Genomic DNA, 27,449 nt, shown 5'->3' with positions numbered 1-27,449 from the left:
GTTTCACAGCGAGAGGGGAGATTTAACAAAACAACTCTCTGATTTATGGTGTTAAAAGTCTGTTGCGTCACTTTTCCTGAGCTCTATGCCCAAAGAATTCGGGTCTCTGGGGACATAGTCATCAGAAAGCTCGCTGCTTTCGATCTTTCATGTGCTCCCACGACACATCAGTTGACGGCACCAGCATTGGATCAGCCCATCTCTCCAGAGCCACGAGAGTCCAGCACCCTGAAGGCGCGCTAGTGTTCCAGGCCACATCCTTGGCATATCAAAAAGCAGCTGGTCATGAGGCCCTGAGAGTGGGTCCCATTTCCGCAAAGAACGTAAATCGGCGTGCAACTCCAGATCATGGTCTTTAAAAGAACCTTGAAAGGGAAAAAGAGAGATATCAAAGATAGAAATAGAACTGTTTCTGAAGATGCATGCAAAGGAGTCGCCGTTAGGTGCCGTCATCCTAAGCTCTGCCCCTTCACCACACCAGTGTAATCCTTGTGTGTCAATGGTGTGACCACGGCAAGTGATGCTTGGTTTAAAGAATTCACCCTTGTTGCATCATGTTCTGAGCCCATAATCTTCTAATGTTTTTTAACATGGTCTTGAGATTTCGGAGATGTTCCTTGGCATCCTTACCGGTAGCAATAATGTCATTCAGGTAACACTGAGTGCCAGGGCAGCCTTGCTGCACCCGGACTGTAGTTTTCTGCCAGAGTGCAGGTGCTACTCCAAAAATAAACCTATTATAATGACAAAGCCCTTCATGAGTGTTTATGGTGACAAACACTTTGGACTCTTCTTCCACCTCCATCTGTAGGTAGGCCTCAGCTAAGTCCACTTTGCTGAAGTGTTTCCCTAGAGAAAGGCTTGCAAAGATATCCTCTATCCTGGGCAGAGGGTATTGATCTTCTTTCAGTACTGGGTTGAATATGTCCTTAAACTCACCACGGATCCTGACAGACCCATTCTTCTCAGCTACAGGGAACACTGGTGACGCTGAAGTGCTCTACTCAACATTGGAAAGAACTCCTTTGCCCTCCATGTGATCTGGCTCACCGGCTACTTTATCATGGATGGTATAAGGAAAAAGACAGACCTTATAAAACTTTGGTGTGGCATTTTCATCTAACATCATTTTACCCTTGATATATATGAATTTTCCAATGCCATCCTTGAGCACTGCTGTGACATCATCCAGTAACTTTCTTAATTGGCTTTCATTTGACTCTGTTGCAGGGGTTGTGGCATGCAAATGGTCGATGGATCTCCAATCAAGATGTAGTTGTACTGGCCAGCCATGACTCTGCAATACTGGCCCTCCTGTTTTTACCACATACAACCCCAATGTGGCTGCTAGGTTGTTGTATTTTACTGTTACAAATGTCATTCCCACAGGCGTTATCTTTTCTCCAGTATAAGATCTTAGTTAGATATTTGCAGGTTTCAGTTCAGTGTCTTTGAAATGTCATTCACACTCATTTTATGGACTGATTGGAACAGCCAAGTCTGTGCCTAATTCCATTTTAATCAATTTTCTGTTCACTTCTAGTGGGAGCCATATTATTTGTCTGTTGTTAGCTATCACATTGTAAATCTCAAAACTACGCAGATCTGTGTCACGCTCATGATTATCAGATTTGCCATCAAGAGCAGATTAGTGCTTATTTTGAAACTACAACTTGACTATCTTAGCTTTTTCTTTTCTCTGTGCAGTCCGTTTGTTTTTGTCTGACCAACATGCTCATTGTATGTGTCCTATTTTGTTGTTTTTCTTTGCAAGTTTTGCCTTGAAACCTGCATTGGTCTGGCGTAAGTGCACCCTGCCACAACAGTAACACAATTTGTTTGGCCAGGCAGGTTTCTGTTTTGATATTGCAATTTTGTTCATGTTCACTTTCATACCTGACTGCAACTCAATTGCAGCTCTGCTGTTTCCATTGATACAGCAATTTCAACTTCTCTTTTAAATGTGAGTTGTGCTTCAGTTAGTAGCTGTTTTTGAATGTTTCCTTGTAAAATTCCACAAAGGAAACGATCACAAAGTGAATCATTAAGTCCATCACTAAACTGACAATGTTCAGACAATCTCTTCAATTCAATTCATCCATGCACTCTGAAATGGATACTCCTTCCTTTTGATTCTGGTTATGTTTTGGTTCTAAATGTTCCTACATTGCTTTCACAAATTCAGCAAAGTTCATTTCGGCTGATTTGGTTGGAGCGATAAAACTTCTAAACAAATTGTATGCTTTTCCACCCGATATATTCAACAAAACTGGCACTGGCTTTTCATTAACTATTTCATTTGCTTCAAATTACTGTTCAGTTCACTCAGTATTGTCAAGCACCTTTTCACTATGCCCCATAACAAGCAACAAATAACTCAAGTGAATGAACTTCAATCATTAGTACTTTCATTTTACTTGCAGGAAAAGGAAAACATCACCACACAAAAGCCGATGATAGCCTCTAAAAATAATAAACAGCATAGTCACGCCTTTATACACCATTATCATACCTCTGTTCAAGAAAGGGGTGCATCCTACTCTTCTGTTTAATCATTGTACTTGGCATTCTTCCAGTAACATCTGCTGGTCTGCAGTTTGTCAAGGTCTTAGGCTCCATCTGCATAATGTTGCATGAACTCTGTTAGCAAAGCACTCTGGTACAATACAGGTTCCATTTTGTTACGGATAAAAAATGCCATTTTGTTACTACAAGTAAAGTACATTTCCACAGTATACAATATCCAGTTATCCCTCGTGCAAATCAAAGCATATATCTTTACAACATAGCCAGCCATTTCAGCTATTATGTTTATTATTATCATCCAGTACTCACTGTTTATGAACCCATGAATTCTTCAGTCTTCTGCCTCTTTCTTTAACTCAACTTTTTCTGTCCCTTCCCAAAGAAGCACATGCTGCGCTGTTTTTTCTACTCAGCCATTTCTCGCTGCGTTTTTTAATTCAACTTAAAGGTCTCACTGAGTTTCAACAGATAGATAGTCATCTCGTGCTTGTTTAAAACTTCCTTGTTTCTACTATTATGTTTTGTAACTCTGAAACATCTAAATAATTGAAAGAAAAACACAGAGCTGGGAAAAATGTTTGCTTAGTTCATTTTTTACTTTAGTAAGGAGCACACTTGGGAAGTGGTGGTTTAATGACATATGCCATTGGCATACTTTTACAAATAACCTGTAATGAATTAGGTGAACAACAGAGAATGCCTAATCAAACAATATATCTACAATATTACTCAAATATGACTGAAATATTAAATACACATTGTATTTTAAAATATGTAAATGAAGAAATTGCTAGTTGTGCATGGTATCCAACAATGACAGGAGACCTACGCAGGAGAGTTTTTTTAAAGTGGAAAAGCTGTTGCACTGGGGCAGTTCCACTCTCTCGAAACTGAAGTCCAGGTCCAGTGGAATGAGTAGTCTTCACAAACTAGTGAAGACTACAGTGGATGACTATGATTTCTTCTGTGTTTTCACATGCCCTTCTCCCTCCATGAAGCATTGCAGAGCTATCTTCCTGACTGTGTTGATCTCACCCGCCCAGTCCACCAGAGTCGACTTCACGTGCTAGGACAGGCATGCCCCTCTCTCACTGAGCTATCAGGCCTGCTGGCCACCCTCAACTGGTTTAGCCTGCCTGTTGAAGTGGTGTAATGGGGTATGGTCACTGTCGCATGCACACCGTTACTTGGCGCCACAGGTGAGAGCTGAGTGTCTAGTGGGGCCCAGAGGCTGTAAGGCTATAAGATATAGGAGAAGAATTAAGCCATTTGGCCCATTGAGCCTGCTCTCTGTTATTTCATCATGGCTGATCCATTTCCTTCTCTGTCCCAATCTCCTGTCTTCTCCCCTTAATCCTTCATGCCCTGACTAATCAGAAATGAATCAAACTCCTCTTTCACTATACCCGATGACTCGTCCTCCACAGCCACCTGTGGCAACAAATTCCAATGAATTTCAAAGGTGAGTGAGCTGCCCCAGAATGGACATGACAAGCCCCTTCACCAGAGGTATGACCCCCTCCCTGAACACACTACACACACCCAAAATAAGTAAATATTCACCATTAAAGGATTTTGTTGGACTTGTTTGACCAGTTGACTGACATTTATGGTTACATCTTTCAGGTTTTGGTGGTGATTTGATGTTGGTTTTTAGGTCAACGTGAATTGTGTTGAATTGAGGCTGAGGCTGTGGGGCTGCTCCAGGATTTGTGTCTATGGACTCACTTTCGTTCTGAATGCTGTTGCTTGCCGTTATTGTTTGCACAATGTGTCTTTATCTCACTGTGCATTGGGTGTTTGTCGGTCTTTTTCGGGTTTCTTGCTTTGTGGCCATTTGAAAGCGGACAAATCGCCTAGATGTATGATTTATGCATACTTTGATAATTAATGTACTTGCAACTTTGAAATCACCAACTTCTCAATTTGCCCACAGGCTGGCTATTTGCTGCTTAGCTGCACTGCTGCGGAAGGACCATTGGATCACACTGTTGGACCCGAAACCTCTGGTCCTTCATGCCAGTGGACTGACAGCTCTACCGCATTGACAGGCAAGGCCGTATCAGTGTGTGTCCGTGGACCGAGATCATTGAATGGCAGGAAACCTCCTGCTGAAGGAAAGCTGGGAAGGACAGAGTTGTGGGTTTGGGAGCCGGCTAGGAACATATTGTGAAGATCCCTCTGCAGCTACCTGAACTGACATATAATCAGAAGAATCTGCTTCTGCACTTAACAAGGTCTTAGCTGAGCTAATTATAATCTCATGCCTCCATGCTTTTTTATCCATGGCAACCTTGCTAATCAAGAATCAATGTACCTCATCTTAAAAATATTCAAGGACTGCTTGTTCTGAAGAAAGTTCCAACACTCATGACCCAGTGAGAGAGAAACATTTGCCTCTGTGTTAAAAGGGGTTAATCATTATGCGTAACCAGTGAACCTTAATTCCAAATTCTCCTGGATCCTCTCTGCATCCACCAATCTGCCTTTATATTGACACTTACAAAATGATCTTAGTATGAATTAACTTTTGATGTTTGCACCATGTAACGATTACAGATGTCACAGAGAAAAGATTACACAGTAAGCATTCCAATTTTAGAAGCAAACTGAACGATAACTAAAATAGAACAGATGATAGTTTCCTTCAACAGATTTACTTCACAATTGAGATTCCATACAACATTTTAGAATGGTTGTAGTTCTATTTCCTCCAGATGTGGATTTAATTTGAAAGCTGGTTGAGCCACACAGTAAACCATTTAGGTAAATTGGAAACAATATAATATAACAATTAAACCCTTTGATGTTTATCTCCCTCAGCTGTCTGCACGAAATAGAAGCTTAAGCATTACCTCGTCAGCGTTTGAGAGGGGTGATCACATCCTTTTTAGCATGGCAGCAATGTGCCTAATTTCCAGTACCATCCACTACCATCGGTCAGGAGGTACAGAATCCTTAAGACCCACATCACTAGATTCAGGAACCACTATTCCTGAATAATAGGGCAGAACAGTAGCATAGTGTTAGCACAACGTTTTTCAGTAAAGGCGACCTGGGCCCTATTCCTTCCACTGCTTATAAAGAGTTTGTATGTTCTCCCTGTGACCACGTGGGTTTGCTCTGTGTGTTCCGATTTCCTCCCACAGTCCAAAGATGTAGCAACTAGTTGGTTAATTTTCCTTTGTAAATTGTCCCGTGATTAGGCTAGGATTAATACGGAGGATTTCTGGGTAGTGTGTATTGGAGGGCCCATTCCATGCTGTATCTCAATAAAGAAATAAATAAAATTTAGCCCTAAACTATCACGCTCCTGAACCAGTGTGGTTATCTTCAATCACCTCAACTCTGAACTGATTCTCTAACCTATAGACTTACTTTCAAGGACTTTTTACAACTCACGTTCTCAATATTATTTTTGCACATTGCTTGTTTATTCTGTCTTTGTCTGTTTATGTTGGGTGGCAGGATGGAGATACGTCTCTAGCAGAGCAGCTGTAAGAAGCTCTTTCCCTCTACTAGCCTGCAGGGTAAGGTGTAGCACCTGCTTAGCCCTCAAATCAGGGTCACATAAAGCCATGGGGGCAGCTGGTGCATATCTCAAGTCCTGGTTATGCAACCACTGATGCCAGGCAGACAATCTCTGAAGAGTGTTGTCTTGTAAAGACACTGCCCAGAAGAATGCAATGGCAATGGTAGAATAATGGTAGATGTGGAGAAAGCGAACCAGCTGAACAACTTCTTCAACAGGTTCGACAGCTCAATCTCATCCTCACCGCAGAAATCCACACCAGGCTTACTTCCTTCACAGGAAAATAGCCACTCACAGGAGACCTTGCCCACGTCCAGGATTACGGCTGCACAGGTGGAAGGTCAACTGAGGAAGATCTGTACCAGCAAGGCGGCTGGACCGGATGGAGTTTCCCCACGATTACTGAGGGCCTGTGCGACTGAGCTGGGAGAACCACTACAGCGCATCTTCAACATGAGCCTGGAGCAGAGAAGAGTACCCAGACAATGGAAAACATCCTGTATTGTCCCGGTACCGAAGAAACCACAACCAAAGGAGTTGAATGACTTCAGACCTGTTGCCTTGACGTCGCACGTGATGAAGACCATGGAGCGGCTGATAATACAGAATCTGAGGCCACAAACCAGGCACGCCCAGGATCCTCTTCAGTTTGCGTATAAGGAGAAGGTGGAAGTGGAGGATGCTATCACGTATTTGCTGCACAAATCACTCTCTCACCTAGAGGGGGTCAGTTGTGCTGTGAGGATTACATTCCTTGACTTCTCTAGTGCCTTTAACACCATCCAGCCCAAGATCTTAAGGCACAAACTAACGGAGATGGGAGTAGACTCTCACATGGTGGATTGGATAGTGGACTACTTGACAGATAGACCTCAGTATGTGCGGTTGGGAGACTGTAGGTCTGACACGGTGGTCAGCAGCACAGGGGCGCCACAGGGAACTGTACTCTCTCCGGTCCTGTTCACCCTGTACACATCAGACTTCCAATATAACTCGGAGTCCTGCCATGTGCAGAAGTTCGCTGATGACACGGCCATAGTGGGGTGTGTCAGGAATGGACAGGAGGAGGAGTATAGGAAACTGATACAGGACTTTGTGATATGGTGCAACTCAAACTACCTGCGTCTCAATATCACCAAGACCAAGGAGATGGTGGTGGACTTTAGGAGATCTAGGCCTCATATGGAGCCAGTGATCATTAATGGAGAATGTGTGGAGCAGGTTAAGACCTACAAGTATCTGGGAGTACAGTTAGACGAGAAGCTAGACTGGACTGCCAACACAGATGCCTTGTGCAGGAAGGCACAGAGTCGACTGTACTTCCTAAGAAGGTTGGCGTCATTAAATGTCTGTAGTGAGATGCTGAAGATGTTCTATAGGTCAGTTGTGGAGAGCGCCCTCTTCTTTGTGGTGGCGTGTTGGGGAGGAAGCATTAAGAAGAGGGACGCCTCACGTCTTAATAAGCTGGTAAGGAAGGCGGGCTCTGTCGTGGGCAAAGTACTGGAGAGTTTAACATCGGTAGCTGAGCGAAGAGCGCTGAGTAGGCTACGGTCAATTATGGATAACTCTGAACATCCTCTACATAGCACCATCCAGAGACAGAGAAGCAGTTTCAGCGACAAGTTACTATCGATGCAATGCTCCTCAGACAGGATGAAGAGGTCAATACTCCCCAATGCCATTAGGCTTTACAATTCTACCGCCAGGACTTAAGAACTTTTTAAAAGCTATTATTAATGCTTTTTGAGATAGTGATTTAGATGCATATCATATTTTTTACTGAGTTAAGTATTGTATGTAATTAGTTTTGCTACAACAAGTGTATGGGACATTGGAAAAAAGTTGAATTTCCCCATGGGGATGAATAAAGTATCTATCTATCTATCTATCTATCTAATTTGTGAAGAGCAATCATGACCATGAGATGATGTTTGTCTCTGTCATACGACATGCCACAGTTGTCTACTTCAGCTCATCCCATTTTTCTACATTTAGCCCATCTCACTCTAAACCTTTCTAATCCATCTATCTGCTTAGATGTCTTACATGTTGTATTTGTAGTCATCCCTACCACTTCCTCTCGCAGTTTGTTCCATATGCCTGTGTGAAAAAGTTGCTGTTTAGATCCCTTTTACATTTTTTTCCCTGTCACTTAAACCTATCCCCTCCAGCCTTGGACTCACCTGCCATTTACAAGGCCTCCAGCCCTGCTAATCAATCATCATCAATCTTTTCTGCACCCTTTCCAGCTTAATGGTATCCTTCCTGTACTCAGCTGACAAAAACAATGCACAGTATTGTAAATCTGGTCTCATCATTGTCTTAATAGTCTGCAACGTGATGTCACAATTTTTGTACTCAGTGCCTTGACTGACAAAAGGCAAGCATGCAAAAAGCCTTCAGTAACCTGTGGCTCCAGGTTAAAGGAACTAGAGCATACTGCTAGAGCCCTCTGTTCTATAACACATAATGCCCTTCCCTTGGACAACATCGGTGGCGTGGAGAGGGGAGACTTGCAGCTTGGGCAACTGCTGGTCTTCCATAAAAATATCCTTGCCCAGGGTTGCGCCTTGGAAACTTTCCAAGGTGCAAATCCATGGTCTATCGAGACTAACGGAGGCCTACACCTATAACACAACCCAACTGTTTACTGTGGAAGTTTTGGCTTGGTTTACTTTTCCAAAGTACAACACCTTGCACTTGTCCAAGTTAAATTCAATTCACTTTTGTCTGGACCACTTAACAAGACGGTCAAGAGTCCATTGTAGACTTAGATAAATTTTGGATAACTTTTTACAATTATGACACTGGCAAACAGTAACATCTATTCAGTCATAGAATCATAGAAAAGGATAGCTTAGAAACACACTTTTCAGACTTCTCAGTCCTTGCTTAAAACATTTAAACCGACTTTTTCTGTCAATCTGCACTGGGAAAATTAGCCCTACATTCCCCTACCATCCATGTACCTATCCAAACCTCACTTAAACATTGAAATCGAGCTTGTGGGTATCACTTGTGCTGGAGGCTCATTCACCAACTTCTGAGTAAAGAAGTTTCCCCTTATGTTAGACCATAAGAGTATAAGATATAGGAGCAGAATTAGGCCATTCAGCCCATCGAGACTGCTCTGCCATTCCATCCTGGCTGATCCTGGATCCCACTTAACCCCATGCACCTACCTTCTCACCATATCCTTTGATGTCCTGACCAATCAGGAAACTATCAACTTCCAATTTTAATATAGCCACGGACTTGGCTTCCACCACAGTTTGTGGCAGAGCATTCCACAGATTCATCACTCTCTGGCTAAAAATATTGCTTTTTACCTCCATTCTAAAAGGGTCGCCCCTCAATATTGAAGCTAGTTCAGGATACCACCACCACAGGAAACATTAATCATAATAATAAGTACTTTATTGATCATGAGTGGGAAATTCTTTCATTACAGCAGCAACATTTAAAAACACATTTAGCAGTGTGCAGACTTAACTAATAATAAAGTACAAGACAATAATATACACAATAATAATTTAGTAATGTGCAATAATAATGAATAAAATAATAAAGCAGAGACTATTGTACTCTGATGTGTGTTCTCCTGTCGCACAGAGATGAACTGTTGTATATACTATTGCATTTTGTAAGAATGCAATAACAATCCTTGTGACACCTTCTTTACCACAGACTCAACTTGTAAATTAACCTTCTGGGAATCTTGCACGAGGACTCCAAAGTCCCTCTGCACTTCTGATGTTTGAACCTTCTCCCCATTTAGATAATAGTCCGCATTATTGTTCCTTTTACCAAAATCCATTATCATACATTTCCCAACACTGTATTCCATCTGCCACTTTTTTGCCCGTTCTTCCAATTTGGCTGCTGCAATTGCATTGCTTCCTCAGCACTACCTACCCTTCACCTATCTTTGTATCATTTGCAAACTTTGCCACAAAGCCATCAATTCCATCATCCAAATCATTGACAAGCAATGTGAAAAGTAGCGGTCCCCATACTGACCCCTGAGGAACACCACTCATCACAGCAGCCAACCAGAAAATGTCCCCTTTATTCTCACTTGCTGCCTCCTGACTGTCAGCCATTCCTCTATCCATGCCAGTATCTTTCCTATAATCCCATTGGATTTTATTTTGTTAAGCAACCACATGTGTGACACCTTATTAACTGCCTTCAGAAAATCCAAGTAAATGACATCCACTGTCTCTCCTTTGTCCACCCTGTTTGTTACTTCCTTGAAGAACTCTAACAGATTTGTCAGGCATGATTTCCCTTTACAGAAACCATGCTGACTTTGACTTATTTTATCAAGAACCCTGAAACCTCATCCTTAATAATAAACTCCAACACTTTCCCATCCACCGAGGTGAGGCTAATCGGCCCCAATTTCCTTCCTTTTGCCGTCCTACTTTCTTAAATTGTGGAGTGATATTTTCATTCTTCCAGTCCTCTGTGACCATGCCAGAATCAAGTAATTCTTGAAAGATCATGACCAATACATCTGTTATCTCATCAGCAACCTCTCTCAGGAGTCTAGGATGTAGTCCATCTGGTCCAGTCCTGCTCCCTGACAATCAGGACCTCTGGAACATTGCTAGTGTTTTCCACAGTGAAGACTATTGCAAAGGTCCCCTTAAGTTCATCTGCCATTTCTTTGTCCCCCATTACTACATCACCAGCATAATTTTCCAGTGGTCTAATATCAACTCTCACCTCTCCTTTACTCTTCATATAACTGAAAAAAAAACTTTTAGTATCCTGCTTTATAGTATTGACTAGTTTGCCCTCATATTTTATCTTTCCCTTTTTATAGCTTTTTTAGTTGCCTTTTGTTAGATTTTAAAAGCTTCCCAATCATCCAACTTCCCGCTCACTTTTGCTACCTTATATGCCCTTGGCTTTTATGCAGTCTTTAACTTCCCTTGTCAACCACAGTCGGCTACTCCTGCCATTTGAGAACTTCTTTCATGGGAACTATCTATCTTGCACTTTATGAAGTGTTCCCAGAAACTTCAGCCATCTTACTCTGCTGTCATCGCCGCCAGTATCCTCCTCCAATCCACCTGGGAAAGCTCCTCGTTCATGCCTCTGTAATTCCTTTTATTCCAATGCGACACTCATACACGTGACATATGCTTCTCGCTCTCAAATTGCAGTATGAATTCAATCATATTATGATCACTGCCTCCTAAGGGTTCTTTTACATCAGCCCCCTTAATAAGATCTGGCTTATTATCACAATACCTCATCTGAGATAACATTTCCCTGAACAGGCTCAAGCACAAGCTGCTCTAAAAAGCCATCTTGTAGGTGTTCTACAAATTCCCTCTTGTGATCTGACAGCAACCTGATTTTCCCAATCCCCTTGCATATTGAAGTCCCCCATCACAATTGTGACATTACCCTTATTACATGTCTTTTCCAGCTCCCTTTGCAATTTCAACCCCACATCTTGGCTACTATTTGGAAGGCTGTATATGATTCTCATAATGTTTTTCTTTACCCTTGCAATTTCTTAACTCCACCCACAAAGACTCAGCATTCTCTGACCCTATGCCACCTCTTTCTAAATATGTAATTCCATCTTTTATCAACTGAGCCACACGACTGCCTATGCCTTCCTGCCTGTCCTTTCCATACAAAGTATATCCTCTGATGTTAAGCTCCCAACTATGGCCTTCTTTCGGCCACAGCTCAGTGATCCCCACAATGTCATACTGACCAGTCTCTAATTGTGCCATAATTTTGTCCACTTTATTTCAAATACTACATGCATTAGAGTCCTGCATGCTTCACCCTTTTGAATTTTGCATGTGTGGTACAATTTAACTGTTTTTTCTATCTGCATTTGTACCCAATCATTGGCTTGTCCTTCGTTAAATTCATGTTACACCCATCGTCTACTTGTAAACCTGCTGGCTCGTACTCAGCTCTGTAACACTGGTTCCCATACCTCAGCCAAATTAGTTTAAACCACTCATGACAGCTCCAGTAAACCTGCCTGCAATGCTCCCCTTAAACTTTTCACCTTTCATCCTTAACCCATGACCTCAGTGGAAAAAGCCTGCTTGAATTTACCCTATCTATATTCCTCATAATTTTGAATACCTTTATCAAATCTCCTTTCTATGTTCTAAGGAATAAAGCCCAAGCCTATTCAATCTTTCTTTATACTTCAGGTCCTCCAGAGCCAGAAATATCCTTGTAAATTTTCTCTGTACGTTTTTATTAATATCTTTCCTGTAGGTAGCTGACCAAAACTGCAAGCAATACTCTAAATTAGGCCTCCCCACAGTCTTATACAACTTCAACATAACATCCCATTTCCTGTACTCAGTACTTTGATTTACAAAGGCCAATGTGCCATCTGCTCTCTTTATGACCATACCTACCTGTGACACCACTTGCAATGAATTATGGACCTGTACTCTGAGATCCCTTTGTTCTACCACACTGTGTAAGACCCACCCTGGTTGGTCCTACTGAAGTGCAAAGCCTCACACTTGCCTCTATTAAATTGCATCTTTTTTTCAGCCCATTTTTTCAGCTGATACAGATCCCTCTGTAATCCATGATAGCTTTCCTCACTGTCCACTACACCCCCCAATCTTGGTGTCATCTGCAAATTTACTGATCCAGTTAACCACTTTATCATCCAGATTGTTGACATGGATGACAAACAACAATGGACCAATCCCTGGGGCACTCCACTGGTCACAGGCCTCCAGTCAGAGAGGCAACCATCTACCACCACTCTCTGGCTTCTCCCACAAAGCCGATGTCTAATCCAATTTACTACCTCATCCTGAATGCCAGGTGACTGAAACTTCTCGACCAGACTCCCATGCGGCACCTTGTCAAATGCCTTACTAAAGCCCATGTGGACAACATCCACTGCCATCCACGGCATTCACAGCAAAAGGATTTGAGTACAGAAGCAGGGAGGTTCTACTGCAGTTGTACAAGCCCTTAGTGAGACCACACCTCGAATATTGTGTGCAGTTTTGGTCCCCTAATCTGAGGAAAGACATTCTTGCCAGAGAGGGAGTACAGAGAAGGTTCACCAGATTCATTCCTGGGATGGCAGGACTTTCATATGAAGAAAGACTGGATCGTCTAGGCTTATACTCACTGGAATTTAGAAGATTGAGGGGGGATCTTATTGAAACATATAAAATTCTAAAGGGATTGGACAGGCTAGATGCAGGGAGATTGTTTCTGATGTTGGGGAAGTCCAGAATGAGGGGTCACAGTTTAAGGATAAAGGGGAAGCCTTTTATGACCGAGATGAGGAAAAACTTCTTCACACAGAGAGTGGTGAATATGTGGAATTCTCTGCCACAGGAAACAGTTGAGTCCGGTTCATTAGCTATATTTAAGGAGAAGTTAGATATGGCCCTTGTGGCTAAAGGAATCAGTGGGTATGGAGAGAAAGCAGGTACAGGGTTCTGAGTTGGATGATCAGCCATGATCATACTGAATGGTGGTGCAGGCTCGAAGGACCGAATGGCCTACTCCTGCACCTATTTTCTATGTTTCTATGTTTCCCTTCATTGACTTTCCTGGTAACTTCCTTGAAAAACTCTGTAAGATTGATTAGACATGACTTAGCATGCATGAAGCCAAGCTGAATATCCTTAATCAATTCATGTCTATCCAGATTCTTATACATCCAGTCCCTTCCAGTAACTGTTCCACTAGTGATGTCAGACTCACCGGCCTAGAATTTCCTGGTTTATGTTTAGATCCTTTCTTAACAGTAGAACAACATTCTCTAATACCTCTCCTGTCACTAAGGATGATTTAACTGTCTGCTAGGCAATTACTCCACTTGCCTCCTGTAGGGTCTGAGGGGACACCTTGTCAGGCCCTGGGAATTTATCCACTCTGATTTGCCTCAGGACTGCAAAGACCTCCTCCTCTGTAATCTGTATAGGGCCCATGAAGTTGAGCCGCATTGCCTCACTTCGATAGACAGTGTCCATCTACTGAGTAAATACAGATGCAAAAAAATTATTCAAGATCTTCCCCACCTCTTTTGGCTCCACAGATGGATTACTAATCTGATCTTCCAGAGGAACAAATTGGTCATTTTGCAATTTTTTAGCTCTCAGTATTTCTGTAGAATCCCTTAGGGTTCATGCCATCGTGGACAATGACTCCCATCCACTCCATAATGTACTGGTTAGGCACAGGAGTACGTTCAGCCAGAGACTCATTCCACCGAGATGCAACACTGAGCGTCATAGGAAGTCATTCCTGCCTGTGGCCATCAGACTTTACAACTCCTCCCTCGGAGTGTCAGACACCCTGAGCCAATAGGCTGATCCTGGACTTATTTCCACTTGGCATAATTAACTTATTATTATTTAATTATTTATGGTTTTATATTGCTATATTTCTACACTATACTTGGTTGGTGCGACTGTAATGAAACCCAGTTTCCCTCAGGATCAATAAAGTATGTCTGTCTGTTTTCCTTCACCTTGTCTGTTAGGGCAATCTCATGCCTTCTTTTAGTTTTCCTGATTTTTTTCTTAATTGTTCTCTTATATTTCTTGTACTCCATAAGCACCTCATTTGTTCAAACCTGCTTCTACCTGCAATGCAGCTCCTTTTTTCCCTTAACCTGGGCCTCAATATCTCTTGAAAACCATGGTTTCATACACTTGGTATGTTTACCTTTTATTCTTACAGACATATAGAAGCTTTGTACTCTCAAAATTTCAGTTTTGAAATCCTCCCACTTATCAAGTATACCTTTGCCATAAAATAGCCTGTCAAAATCCACACTTGCCACACCATTTCTGACACCATCAAAGTTGGCCTTTCTCCAGTTTAGGATCGCAACCCACGGACGAGACCTACCTTTTTGCATATTTACTTTGAAACTAATGGCATTGTGGTCACTGGATGCAAAGTGTTCCCCTACACAAACTTCTGTCACCTGCCCTGTCTCATTTCCTAACAGCAGATAAAGTTATCACACAAACTCTCATTAGACTTCTACGCACTGATTAAGGAAACTTTCTTGAACACATTTGACAATTCTATCCCATCTGGTCCTTTTACAATATGGGTGTCCCAATCAATATGTGGAAAGTTAAAATCACCTACTATAACAACCTTATATTTCTTGCAACAGTCTGCGATCTCTGTACTAATTTGTTCCTCTAATTCCTGTGGGCTGTTCAGTGGCCTGTCATAAAGCCCCACTAATGTGGTTATACCTTTCTTATTTCTCAGTTCCACACATAATTCCTCTCTAGATGAGTTCCCTAGTCTGTCGTCACTGAGCACTGCTGTGTCATTTCCCCAATTAGTAAGGCCACCCCTCTTCCTTTAATCCCTCCCACTCTGCTGCATCTAAAACAATGGAACTCTGGAATATTGAGCCGCCAGTCCTGCCTTCCCCCCCATTCCACCCCTCCGCAACCAAATCTCACTAATGGCGATAATATCATAATTCCAGGTGTTGATCCATGCCCTGAGCTCATTCACTTTTCCTATGATACTTCTCACATTGAAATATACACAGCTCAGGACGCTAGTCACACCGTGCTCAACCTTTTGATTCTTAACTTTGCCTGAGGCCTTAACAACATCTGACTCCTCAAACCTCTCCACTCTCTATTCTGGCACTGATTCCCCCACCCCCCGTAACTCTATAGCCCCACTGTGCAGCACCAGCAAACTTTCCTGCCAGCATATTAGACCCCTTCCAGTTCAGTGCAAAGTGCCTTTTCTGAATAAGTCCCACCTTCCCTGGAAGAGAGCCCAATGATCCAAAAATCTTATGCCTTCACTCTGACACCAACTCCTTAGCCGTGTGTTAGAGTGTATAATCTTCCTATTTCTGGCCTCACTAACATTTCTTTTAAATGTTGAAATCAAACCTGTATCTACTGATGGCTCTCACCACCCATTGTAAAGAAAATAATTCATTTACTAATTCAAATGATCTGCATTATCTTACAAACTATTTTTAAAGTGCTATTCTTGGTTTGAAGAGATACCTGATTTGAAACAGTTTAATCAAGAAGTCACAGAAATATCTAAAAAGAAATACAAGGCTAAGTTAATTAAGCCCTGATAGTCAGTCAGCACAGTCTGTGCAGTGCTTTACAACACGAGCTATAAGATCAAAATTCGATTCCTGATTCTCTCGTTAAGGAGTTTGTACGTTCTTCTCATTACCATGTGAGTTTCCTCTGGGTGCACTGGTTTCCTCCCAAATTCCAAAGATGTCCAATTAGGATCAGTGAGTTGTGGGCATGCTATATTGGCACCGGAATGTGTAGTGACGCTTGTGGGCTGCCCAGCATGTTCCTCACTGATTTGATTTGATGTAAGATAACGCAGTTCACTGTACATTTCCATGTGCATGTGACAAACAAAAATAATATTTCTCCAAATCTTTCTTCTTTTCCATCCAGAGATGAAGACACTCACTGATATGGCCAAAATACCAGCTTCATCTCCTTACTCATTAACGTCACTGCCCTGTGTGGCGTTTGCTGGCTGTTGTTGAGTATCTGCATGTTTCCATGGTGACCCCAGTAGTGTGATCACTTGGGCTGATCTCCTAAGGGGTTGTCTATTGACGAGTCTCAGGTGGCTAAAGAGGCCGATCTGGAAACCACATATTCTGCTGCAGTTTGGGCAGATGGAAGTGGTGGCAGAGGTTAGTGGTCGGGACTTTTGGTTGTTCAGTCTTTCCTTTCACAGCCTCTGATTGCCGTCTGCGTCAAAGCAGACGTCATTCTCCTGTAGCTCAGCTCCCTCTTGAACAACTTTGAGTGAAATGTTGTCCCAGTTTTCGGATGTAATGCTGAATTCCTTCAGGCTGATTTTGATGTTATCTTTGAAGCGTTTCCTTCACCCGCCAGGGGCTCGATGATCTTCCTTCAGCTGGGAGTAAAGGACCTGTTTGGGGAGAGATCTAGATGACATGCCCTATCCATCAGAGTTGATTTTGCTAAGCATCAACTTACGGAGGGAGAATCATCACGATCTCAGGGTGGTCAGTTGATACCTCTTAATGGCCAAGTGCATTGTGGCTGGAATATTCCAAGAAGAATGTCGACTGGTAGCTCCCCATGACTGCGAGGAACTGTTTAGGAAGAGGACTGGTCATGACTACATTATTGCAAACTTGCCAAAACACTCGGTCAAATTCAGTAACTTGGAAGAACTCCACAAAACACTAATATAATCGTAGCAACACACAAAAGATACCAATCAGCAACTAACCTGAAAGGAATTGACAATCTCTATAAGCCGTGCTGGGGTGGGCACTTCCTACTGATGAACTTGTATTCAACTGTGCAAGGCTGAGGGAAGCATCTGTTGATGCTTTGATTGATAGGATGATAAGTCTCTGCTACGCACTTGCAATGATGTTGTACTCAACGAGTTTAGAAGAATGGGGCAGAGGGGAGAGATTAATCAAATCGGGTAGAGCTACCGAATATTGAGAGGTCTAGATAGAGTGAATGTGGAGAGGATGCTTCCTATAGTAGGTGAGTCTGTGACCAGAGGGCACAGCCTCAGAATAGAAGGACATCTCTTTAGAACAGAGATGAGGAGGGATCTCTTTCCAGAATTTGCTAACCTTTTTTTTAATGCCATGAAGCCTTATGATTAACTGAGGGGTCCACGCACCCAGGGTTGGAAACCCCTTACTTTATCCAGAGGGCGGTGAATCTGTGGAATTCATTGCCACGGATGATCATGGAAGCCAAGTCATTGGGTATATTTAAAGCTGAGGATGATACATTCTTAATTAGTAATGGGTTGAGAGGGAAAATAAAGCAGCCATGATCAGCTAGTAGAGTAGATTCAAACGGCCAAATGGCCTAATTCTGCTCCTATGTCTTATGGTCTTATGATCTTATGGATTAACAGATAAAATAATCTATACTCAGAAAATGTGCATATATCTTTCACAAGTCTTTATCTTTTTAATTATTTTACTTGTTATGTGAAAGAATCGTTTTAGGTCAAGAGCTGCACTCAACAGTGCAATATTGAACAAGTACCTCATCAGTTACATAAATCGAAATTCTACATTTTTATCAACATCTATTTTATTACTACCTCCCGTGTCTGGTACAAAAAATAAAATTTGCATTATTTATTCCATGGTCTGGTTTATGCACTACCATATTCTTCACAGGCTGCAATCTAATCAAAATCAGTATCAGAATCAGAATCAGGTTTAACGCCATTAACCTCGATTTCAAATTAAATGCTTAAAGACCCCCAAAAAAGAAATATGTTATATTTGCACAGACTCCTGCCAGAACATGGTAGATCCGTGATACAGCAACCAGGTGGGGGTGGAAATCTAAGGCCAGATGAGGAGGATATATCTCAGAGTTTAGATGGACATATTCATGTACAGGTTGCTAATGATTATTTTGAGGACCTGTGCCTGTGAGAACCTCCGCTGCTTGTTGGGCAATCTAAAAGCAGAACTGAAAATGAAATAAAATTGTCATTGTTTAGGCCCTAAAACTGCAAAGGTGTTTTGATGGTGTCATGACAATATCTGCACATTTGAATTAAAGTGCCACTTCCTGCCATCTGACTGTTCACCTGTTCAAAGGAGCTGGTTAATACTGGAGTTCTAAAGGAAGCCAGTGTGATCATAGAACTTGGAGCAGCTGCAGGGCAGAGATTTTCTGGTCCGTCATACACAGAAATTGGTCAGGTGTCGTAGCCCAGGACGCCCGGTGAGAGTCAAAACTGTGTGAATTGTATCAGCTATGAGATCATAAAGACACAAAGAGAGAGAAATGGGATATGTGTGTGTGTGAGAGAGAGAGAGTGGGAGAGAGAGGGGAGAGTGAGACAGGCAGAGAGAGTGTGAGAGGGAGGGAGAGGGAGAGAAAGAGTAAGAGAGAGAGTGAGAGGGTGAGAGAGGGAGAGAGAAAGAGACAGAGAGTGAGAGGGGAGAGTGAGAGAGAAAAGAGAGGAGAGGGTGAGAGAGAGAGGGAAAGTGACAGAGAGAAGAGAGGGTGAGAGAGAGAGAGAACAAAAGAAAGAGAGAGACGGAAGGGGGAGAGAGTGAGTGAGAGGGAGAGAGGGGGGAGAGAAAGAGAGACAGAGAGAGAGGAGAGAAAGAGAGGGTGAGAGAGAACAAAAGAAAGAAAGAGAGGGGAGGGGGAGAGAGTGAGTGAGAGGGAGAGAGGGGAAGAGAAAGAGAGACAGAGAGAAAAAGAGGGTGAGAGGTAGGCAAAGGGAGAGAGAGGGGGGAAAGAGGGGGAGAAAGAGAGAGAAAGGCAATATACTATACACAATACGGCCATAAAGTATGTTCCATTCTGTCAATACTACCAAGTCAGGAACTGTTGAATGAATGCTCTCAGAAAGAGCAAATAAATAAAATTGTTAGGCCGATGCCCTGAAACATTAACCTGTTGTTCTCCCCACAGATACTGCCTGTTCTGTTGAATATTTAAAACACTTCCTGTTTCTACTTTGGACTTAGAGCATCTTCAGTCTCTTGCTTTTCTGTTAGCAATTGTCGTTGGCCACCTGAAGTCACCGGCCTGATTCTGGCTCAGGAAGTTCTGCTACTTGTTTTATGGTATGGGTGGGCCGTTTATCCTGGCTTGCTGCTTGACACTACCCTCCAGAATGCTGACTTGCTTAGGTGCTCCTGCTCCTCCCGGAACACACGCCAGTAAACGTGATGTCAACCCAGAGGAATCTGTGAGCTGGGAAGATTCATGAAACCAAAGAGAATGTGAGACAGCCACTCCCATCTTCGCCCAGCAGAAGATGATGAGCGAGAGAGCAGGATCTGGGTGGTCTGTCAACACATGCTGCCTGCCCCCACCAAGGGCTGCAGCCTTGAGAGCAACACCTCAGTGCCGTGTAGCCTGACCAGCCCTTCCCAACTCCAGCCGTGTGGACTCCCTCTCCACTGGACTGCTGGACCGGAGGGGAACTTCCTGCGCCGTGCGACAACGTGAGCAGCAAGGATCCACACCGGATCCCCGACAACCACGTCCCAGGCGCAACGGGGGCAAAAGCAGGAGCTGCAGCAAGGTTTTCAACACTGTCAGTGAGACAGAGCTCTATGTATCACACCAGAACAACCTCGCTTTACCTTTGACCCAATTAGCGGTATCATTCCTCAGAGTGCATCCTGTGTGCTGTACCAAATACCAGTGTTCATGCGACTTATCTTATCTTAGAATCTTATCTTAGTCTAAGAGTGCACAGCCCATAATTTTGTCTTCATAACTGAAAGCAGTAAACAGAGAACTATTTCAAGCTGTCATTTCCCAATACTCCTCTGCAGCTTTGTTCTCAGAGATGTTTTCATTATAACAACTGAAAACTCAATAAAAAAGGAGTTCATGCTAAGACAAAATGTTTATTGTATCTGAGCTCAGTTTTATTTTTTATTTGGAGATACAGCAGGGTAGCAGGCCCCTTTTGGCTCACGAGTCCACGCAGCCTATTTCTGCCCATGTGACCAATTAACCGACTAACCCATACGCCTTTGGACTGTGGGAAGAAACTGGAGCACTCAGAGAAATCCCACATGGTCATGGCGAGAAAATGCAAACCCCTTACAGACAGAGGTGGGAATTTAACTCAGCTCATTGGCACTGTACTAGCATGACGCTACTGTGCTGCCCCATTTGGTTCAAGAAGTCAGGTGAATCTGCACTACCCTACGTTTCTGAATCAGAATCAGATTTAGTATCACTAACGTACAGATACTGTGCAAAATTCTCAGGCACACATGTATAGCAAGAGTGCCTAAGATTTTTTCACAGCACTGTAGAAATTTTATGTATTGTAGTGTACTGCTACCGCAAAAATACCCCCAAATTTTATGATATATTTGAGTGATGATAAACAAGATGCTGATATGGGTCTCTGTTGTGGACTGACAGTGGGAAGGGGCAGACAGCTAGTTGGGAAAAGGGGAAGGGGGAGAGGAAGGAGTGGGTAGCACCAGAGGGACATCGGAAATGATCAATAAACCAATTATTCAAAAGGAAATAGCTTTGCTTAGTGTCCCAGGGCCAAGTCTGTCTGTACTGGCACCACCCCCTGGCACTGGCACTCCTCTGCCAGCTGTCCCACACCCCTCTCGAGGCACTCCACCCTCACCATTCCCAACATCCCCTGTTCCTGCCAGATTTACAATCTCACTCTCTGCTGCACATTGACAAACACAGTACCGTGAAAACGTTATACAACTTCAACATAACATCCCATTTCCTGTACTCAGTACTTTGATTTACGAAGGCCAATGTGCCATCTGCTCTCTTTATGACCATTTGTTATACATGTGCCTAAGACTTTTGCACAATACTAACATAGGTTGTGAAATTTGCTGTTTTGCAGCAGCTGTACTGTGCAAAGACATACATTACAATAAGTTATAAAAATAAATAAATACTGCAAATGACTAATGGTGATCATGGCTGGTAGACTGTTCAGAAATATGATGGTGGAAGGGAAGAAGTTGTTGATAAAGCATTGAGTGTGGGTCTTCAGGCTCGTGTTTCTCCTCCTTGACCGTAGTTTAAAACCGAATCATGGTTAATAACAATCCAGGGGATTTGTCTAACCATGTATGAGTCTGACACATACATCCTCTGTAATTCTCTGTACTAAAGCCTTGTGTTGAAATGTATGGTTATTATATGGATTAAAAGTAATGATGAGTTCTCCCATTACACTGTCTGCTAAAACAGTAGAACGCTTTACAGTTTTACACCTATTATTATATAGATGTTACTTAATGCTACATTGCGCTGTGTGATCAAAATTTTTTATTTGCGGAATAAATAAGCATTAGGAATCTGGATCATTTTGAGCGGCTGATTAAGCTGCACAAATTAAACGTAAATAGAAATTCTTAGTCTTAGCACTCATAACAGAACCTTGCCAATTTCCTTATAAAGCCTGCAGCAAAATTCTGTACTATATTAGGCTAATTTCTCGGGAATAGCACAAAATACATGAGCAGTATTTCAATGAGACGGGTGGTTTAAAGCCCAGATAGGTCAACAAAATTAAATATTTCACTGTAGACCTGCAAACACAGAACTCATTTAGTTTCTGCTGCATATTTCAGATTTGTCACTCAACAGCTTTTCTCCACCAGAAGGTTTGGGAAGTTCTGACTGCAGAAATTTTAAATTTTCTTCGACCGTATGGGGACAGACCAAATGTCATTCAGTTTCCAGCAAACTCAATATCTTTCTGACAAAATTAAAGCCATTCTCATAAAATAGAGCTGATTGACTAAATTATTATACATTCCCCAATTCTGGTTAGAATGAATATTGTATTGGAAATTTTGTACCACTAGTAGTGCAGTAGGTCAGGTTAATGAAGCAAACTGTGAAACTAGAACAGTTGTAGGGTAAATTAAAAGAGGCTCATTTCAGCAAACTTGATCAAATTGTGGTTAAAAAGATAGGGGGTGTGGGCAGGAGATCTTTACAGACTTCAGTAAGGAGAAGTCCAGAAGATATGCCCCAGTTTTCATTGGGGTATTAGCGGTGGAAAGAGCGAACAGCTTTAAGAAATTGGCTGTCAATATTTCCAAGGATGATGGAATTGTGAAGCATACTAGTGGCTCTACTTAACTAGGAGTTTCAGGAGGTTTGGTATGTCTTGTGCATTTCTATAGGACTGTTAAGATTATTAAGGGATTGGACATGTTAGAGGCAGAAAAGATGTTCCCGATGTTGGGGGAGTCCAGAACCAGAGGTCACAGTTTAAGAATAAGGGGTAGGCCATTTAGAACAGAGTTCAGGAAAAACATTTTCACCCAGAGAGTTGTGGATCTGTGGAATGCTCTGCCTCAGAAGGCAGTGGAGGCCAATTCTCTGGATGCTTTCAAGAAAGAGTTAGATAGAGCTCTTAAAGATAGCGGAGTCAAGGGATATGGGGAGAAGGCAGGAACGGGGTACTGATTGTGGATGATCAGCCATGATCACATTGAATGGCGGTGCTGGCTCTAAGGGCCGAATGGCCTACTCCTGCACCTATTGTCTATTGTCTATTGCAGACAGCATTCTGACTGGTCGCATCACAGCTTGGTATAGAGGCTCCCATGTAAGAGGCTGCAGAGGGGTGTAGACCCATCCAGCAACATCCCATGCACAATTCCCCCACCACCAAGGACGTCTTCAAGAGAAAGTGCCTCAAGAAGGCGGTATCCATCTTAAAGGACCCTCACCATCCTGGATGCACCCTCTTTTCATTACTGTCATTAGGGAGAGGGTTCAGGAACCCAATGGCCCACGCTCGCTAATTCAGGAACAACTCCAATATTAGATCAATGAATACATGAACGCTAACTCATTATTTCTTTTTTCACTATTTATTTTGTAGTAGATAGTAATATTATGTGTTTCTGCTGTACTGTGGCAGCTTAACAACAAATTTTGAGTCATATAAGTCAGCGACAATTAACCTATCTGTCCCACTAGTGTCTTCAGAACTGTTCAACATCCTGGAAAATGGCAGAATCTAAAGGCCTTTGAGAAGGTTATGGATTGCAACCATAAGTACAAAAGAGAGCTAAAAACAAGGTAATGGTGGTGGAAGATTGCAGTCAGGACACCAAATTCTACTCAATGGCTGGTCTAAAGAGTTAAGGAAATAAGATAAATACTTATATCTTAAACTAATATTTTTTGTTAAGAAAGTTAGCATATTAACCTTCATTGGTTGGGGGAATGAGTTCAAGAGCCATGAAGTAATGGTGTAGCTCCATCTAACTCTGGTTCGACCACGCTTGGAATATTGTGTTCAGTTCTGGACGCCTCATTCAAGGAAGGATGTGGAAACTTCACAGGGGAGGTACCAGGATGTTGCCCGGGTTAGAGAACATGTCTTATAAGGAGAGGTTGGGCAAGTTATGGTTTTTCCTTTAGGAGCAAAGGAAGATCTGATGTGATCTGACCGAGGTGTCTAAGATGATGTAAAGTACAGGCAGAATGGGCAGTCAGTGCCTTTTTCCAAGGGTGTAAAGGGGTAACACAAGAGGGCATAATTTGAAGGTGATTGGAGGAGAGTATTGGGGGAATATCAAAGCCAGGTTTTTTGACCGAGAGAATGGTAAGTGTGTAGAATGTGCCGGTAGGGTGCATGGCAGAGGCAGACACACTAGGAACATTTAAAAGATCCTTAGGTAGGCACAAAAATGAAAGAAGAATGGAGAGCAACGAGGAAGGGAAGGATTAGATTGATCTTGGAGTAGTTTAAAAGGTTGGCACAACATCATGGGCTGAAGGGCTTGCACTGTGCTATAATATTCTATGTTCTCTTTTCATGGTCAAAAATGAAGAGTTATATACCATTTTTGCCCTTTCTCTACAAATGATCAAACCTCTCTCTAACTCAGACATTACAAATATAACTATGTTAGTTAGAACACTGTAGTGTAAAACTCCAATAATCCACTCTCTAACTGTTTGGAAAACCCAATCTTTTGACATTTGCTCCACTAGATTTCATTTCTTTTGTTCCCTTTAAATGCACTGGGCTCTAACACCCACATTCCCTTTAAATACACCGGGCTCTATTTCCCAGACTTGGGCCCTATTTCCAACACTTGCTTCACACGTACTCAGACATTATTTTTGTGCTTCCATTGAAGTCCTGTTTTTCATTTTTATTCTCCGGTTCTTATTCCTGTACTCCATTTAAACTCGTCAAGCTTACTGGAAAACATACTACAGCAGAAAGTTGAAAAAAATTAATGAAACGTGCACTGTGCTATCAATAGGAGTGATATTCAATAGTCAGGAAGTTCTGCCAGTCTGGAATCACCAAACTCCTGAAGATGCTGGGTTATTGGAGTTTAGCAGTTGTTTTGAAATAATCTCTCATATTCAGCTGTGTCTGGTGTAGTTATTCTTGGGAGCATTGCGCGTCCTTTTATCACTGTGGAATTTTCTAAAGTCTTCAAGATATATCTTAACCTTCTCCCCGCTGCTGCCTTAGATAAAAGACCTCATTTTTTGCACTTGCATGTTTGACCTGAAGATGTTTTAGTGGAAATTGATTCGATTCAGTCAGGTAATTCATTTAACCATTAAGTTAGAACATCATTCCCATTAGTGGCATTTTTAGTTAAATAGTGAAGACCAACAAATTGTCTCACATTCAGCATCCAGGTAATTGCCTTGTCTATGATTTGCTTTACTGAAGGTCATTTAAAAACAAATTCGATAGCATTTTAAAAGGAAATATTGAAGGAGAAGAGGAAAGGGCAGGCAGTTAGAAGCAGAATAAAGAGCTCCAGCTGAGAAGCTAACGGATTCAAAATGGACTGAAGACTTGTTTAGTGGTGATACGTTTCAGATCTAGATTGATTTATTTATCACATGTACATTGAAACATAGAGTGAAATGTATCAACACTAGTGGACAGTGAAGAAGGTTTGCTGTGGTTATAATAGGATCCAGATGAACTGGGAGAATGGACTAAGAGATGGCAGGTGGAATTTAATTTAGTCAGACAAACGCAGAGAGATGTATTTAAGCCAGCACAGACAATGGGGAGTGTTGCTGAACATAGAGATACACATTTCCTGAAGGTGTCAACACACCTGCATATGGGGTGGTGAAGAATATGTGCCTTCATCTTCTCTGGTATTGATTACATGAGCTGGGACGCATGCTACAGCTGTACAAGACACCGGTTAGGCTTGAATCATTAGGCACGGTTCAGGTCACCACAGAAAGCTGTGATTAAATTAAAGAGAATCAGGAAAGGTTCACAATTTATAAAGCAGAAGGCTCAAGTTACATTACTGTGCAAAAGCCTTAGGCACACATATATAGCCAGGGTGCCTAAAACTTTTGCACAGTGTTGTATTTGTCAACCTGGAGTGGAGAGTGAGCCTGTATATCTGCCTGAGCAAAGGGTGTTGGGAATGATGAGGGTGGAGGACCTTGGGAGGGGTGTGGGACAGGTGGCAGAGAAGAAGTGCCACGACAGGGGGTGGCATGTGTGCACACGCACCCAGACAAGGCCATTTGTAAGCACACAGCTACTTGAATTCCTCAGAAATTCTGGTCCATACTTCAGTCCAAACTAGAATAATGTGTCTGAGAAAACAATGAAGAATCAACCAAAAAAAATAAATGAATTAATTATACAGATTTAATGCATTAATTATGCATACTCTGTACTGTATTCCATAAATTAAATATATATCTGACCACATGTATTGTGCATATGACACATCACAGTAATTTATTTTAATGAATATTTTATGGTTGAAGAACAAACTGAAAATCTTATTTGTTTTAGCTAAAACCCAGTGGCTTAAAAAGGAGGCAACTAATGAATGCATAATCTAACAAAAAACCTGAAGAAATTTCTCAACTATTTTACTAAGATTTTTTTACCTGCTGCTTTGAACTCTTCCCCCATCTTATTAGCTAACCTTAAAACACAATACCTGTTCATCAAATCAAATTTTACATTGGAGTCTTAATAAGAAATTGTGAAGTGTTATGACCTCCAGCAGTCTTATTTAATTGCTTTTATATGGGTTTATTGGTGAACGAACAAATTAAACACATTTCTGTCCTATGGAAAGATAGTAGTAAATGCTTTAGGTTATCTGTGAACTGCATCTAACATAATAAAAGCTCCATTTAAAGTGTCGCCAAAGAGTTACCTTAATCAACCATTTGTGTCCTATCTATACATCAAATTCTGGATTCAGAATAAAGTTGTCAAACTCTTACCAAATAATTCAACTTTTTGCTGCGAACTATATAATATCCTAAAATGCTAGCATTGAATAGTCTTGTGTCCACTTAATTCCACAATAAGATGTTTAAAAAGATTACCTTTGCTGCAGTTATCTATCTGAAAGTACTTTAAATAGAACATTCTTACCTAGTGTTGTCAATTCAAATCAAGTCAAAGACATGATAGTTTTTGTTTCTCCTCTGAGCTGAGGAGAATTCTATGGGAATTCTAAGTATAGGAAATTTAGCTTTAGACCCCTCTCCTATGAACGGTTCAAGTAGAAGAGGTCAAAGGGCACCTGAGACTCAATGAAACTCAGTGATGTTTCCCTGATAGAACATTAATGTTCACATGTACATGCACGGAAATCCAATTTGGAATGCTGAAAACTTAGCAGTAAAATTTCACATGGAGTTTAACTTCCCAGAAATGACCAAGGTACGTGTTAAATTTTATTACTAGATTTAGTTACAGTTACATGTTTGGTGCATTACTTGATCATCTGAACACAGCCATAATAATTTCTGCTTTGGTTTTTTGTCTCCCACCCTGACTCCCACTTCGACTCTCTGTTGACTCTGGATCTTTCCTTTATCCTGCTTTGAAGTCACAA

General features: G+C 41.9%; 1 long non-coding RNA gene across 1 annotated transcript in view; it reads right to left on the bottom strand.

Moving 5' to 3' along the window:
• The window catches only part of LOC140737253 (uncharacterized), a 31,652-nt gene continuing 4,203 nt past the window's right edge, over nt 1-27,449 (bottom strand). Inside the window, exons 2-3 of the long non-coding RNA XR_012101091.1 lie at nt 2,513-2,619; nt 1-365 (exon numbers count right to left, since the gene is read on the bottom strand). This is a non-coding gene — a long non-coding RNA (uncharacterized lncRNA). The remainder of the gene's footprint in view (nt 366-2,512; nt 2,620-27,449) is intronic.

This window comes from Hemitrygon akajei, chromosome 2 (genome assembly GCF_048418815.1).
Source record: "Hemitrygon akajei chromosome 2, sHemAka1.3, whole genome shotgun sequence".
Classification (NCBI taxonomy): domain Eukaryota; kingdom Metazoa; phylum Chordata; class Chondrichthyes; order Myliobatiformes; family Dasyatidae; genus Hemitrygon; species Hemitrygon akajei.
This window is presented reverse-complemented; position numbering and strand designations above follow the sequence as displayed.